The sequence below is a fragment of the Vombatus ursinus genome, unplaced genomic scaffold (genome assembly GCF_900497805.2).
Source record: "Vombatus ursinus unplaced genomic scaffold, bare-nosed wombat genome assembly UNPS02012147.1, whole genome shotgun sequence".
In the NCBI taxonomy this organism is placed as follows: domain Eukaryota; kingdom Metazoa; phylum Chordata; class Mammalia; order Diprotodontia; family Vombatidae; genus Vombatus; species Vombatus ursinus.
The window spans coordinates 1,840,239-1,842,307 of NW_020951925.1; the positions used below are offsets into that span (position 1 = coordinate 1,840,239).

The 2,069-nt window shown below is 66.5% G+C and overlaps 2 protein-coding genes across 2 annotated transcripts in view; one reads left to right on the forward strand and one right to left on the reverse strand.

Annotated features, from left to right (window-relative positions):
- Positions 1 to 1,315, reverse strand: part of MCM3AP (minichromosome maintenance complex component 3 associated protein) — a 36,710-nt gene extending 35,395 nt beyond the window's left edge. Inside the window, exon 1 of the mRNA XM_027857416.1 lies at positions 1,231 to 1,315. The gene's annotated coding sequence lies outside the window, so the exon portion shown is untranslated. The remainder of the gene's footprint in view (positions 1 to 1,230) is intronic.
- A 221-nt stretch (positions 1,316 to 1,536) lies between these two features.
- The window catches only part of YBEY (ybeY metalloendoribonuclease), a 9,399-nt gene continuing 8,866 nt past the window's right edge, over positions 1,537 to 2,069 (forward strand). Inside the window, exon 1 of the mRNA XM_027857436.1 lies at positions 1,537 to 1,620. The gene's annotated coding sequence lies outside the window, so the exon portion shown is untranslated. The remainder of the gene's footprint in view (positions 1,621 to 2,069) is intronic.

The window sequence follows — 2,069 nt, forward strand, 5'->3', positions numbered from 1 at the left end:
AGGGGAGAGGGAAAAGGGGGGAGGGGAGAAGAGGAAGGGGGAGAGAGAAGAAAGGAGAAGGGGGGGAAGGGAAGGGGGAGAGAGAAGAAAGGAGAAGGGGGGGAAGGGAAGGGGAGAGGGGGGAGAGGAGGCGAGGGAGGGGGAGGGGGGGAAACAAGGCATCTAAGAGCTGGGATTTGGTCAGCGCGGGCAGAAAGTCCCTCCGCCAGAGCGGAGGCGCAAACCCACCTATCAGATAACCGACAGATCTGGGCTGCCTGAAGCCGTCACCCAGCCACGAGTGGCGGGGTATGGACTGGAACCCAGGTCTTCCGTCCCCATCCCGGACACCTGCCTAACAGCGGGGAACCCCTCCCCCACCCATCCTCCAGCCTGGAGGACCCAAGGAGGATTCCTGTGACACCCACTCTCTGAACCTGGAACCAAGGCTGAGGGTGGGTCCCGGTCCCCACCCGGTGCACACATGACACCCCCAGCCCCTCCTGGAGGGTGGGGACCACCCGCAGGGCAGCTGGGGGGGGGGGGCAGGGCTCTGGGCCGGCTGAGAGCTCCCCACCCCCCAGCCCCAGGCCTGCAGCCCACACCCCCTGTGCTGCCTCCGAGCTCGACCCAGCCTCGGACGTCCTAGCCGTGTGACCCTGGGCCAGTCCCTTCACGTCCGCCCGCCTCGATTTCCCCATCTGTAAAACGGGAACCTCGTGACACCCCCAAACCCCGGACGTCACAGGCAGGCCGGCTGCTGCTGTTCCTGCGGTCACTTACGGGGTCCCCAGCACCCCGGTCACTGCCCCCCCCCTTCTCCCGGACCCCGGGTTCCTGTACACAGCCCCCGGCCTCAGTTTCCGAAGCCGTTAAACGGGCAAGTGTGTCCGCAAGCAGAACGAGCACTGCTTAAGCACCTACTGTGTACGAGGCTCTGGGCTACGGGGAGGAGGGGGAGGAGCGGGAGGAGACCTAGGGTGGGCCCCACCCCACCGCTCTGGGGCTCAGTTTCCTCAACTGTTAAAGTCAGCTGGGAGGAGATCCCCGGCCTGCGGGCGTGACCGCCTCGTTTTACAGACGGGGAAACTGAGGCCGAGGCGGTGAAGGGGCTGGGTGCGGGCTGCCTCTGTTTCCCCGTCTGTAAGATGTGAAGGGACGAAGGAGGAAGATGAGGGGATGTCTAAGTCCCGACCCGACAGGGAGACCCCCCCCCAGCGCCCCCCGACCCCTGACCCTGCTGGCACTCACCCACCGGCAGCACGAGGAGAGGGGCTGGCGGACGTTCGGCCGGCCCCGAGTCCGAGCCCGAGCCCAGCGAGCAAGACGACGAGGAGCCGCCAGCCCGGCGGGCCGTAAACAAAAACGGACCGAAGCCGCTTCCGGTCGCGCCCGGAAGTTTTCTCCTAGCCCGGTCCCGCGACCGGCGCCGCGCGTGCGCACTACGTATGAGGGCCGCGGTCCTGCGTTCCGTAGGTGCGTGCGCGTGCGCGCTACGCCGCGGGCCGCGGTCCTGCGTTCCGTACGTGCGTGCGCGTGCGCACTACGCCTGCGGACGGCGGTCCTGCGTTCCGTAGGTGCGTGCGCGTGCGCGTGCCTCAGCGCGGAGCTCCAGGAAGGAGCGAAGCCGGCAGGTGGCAGGTGAGGAGGCGGAACGCGGGTCTGATGCCCCCCCCCCCCGATAGGCGAGTAAACTGAGGCCCAGCTGGGAAAGGGGCTTCTCGAAGGGACGGACATCCGTCCCACCTCCTGACTCTACAAGCCCAGAGAAGGAGGGGGCTGGCCCGAGGGGGCGCAGCAGGAGCCGGGGTCTCTCCCGGCTCCAGTGGGTGTCATCTCGGCAAGGACCGCCAGGCCTCTTCCTCCAGGCCGCCCTCATCCTCAGCGTCCTCATCCTCCTCCTTCATGGTGGCCATGTCCTCATCCTCCTCTTCTCCATCCTCATCCTCACCGTCCTCATCCTCATCCTTCATCGTGGCCATGTCCTCATCCTCATCTTCCTCTTGGCCATCCTCATCCTCATCTTCCTCATCCTCTTCCCCATCCTCATCCTCCTCTTCCCCATCCTCATCCTCCTCTTCTCCATCCTC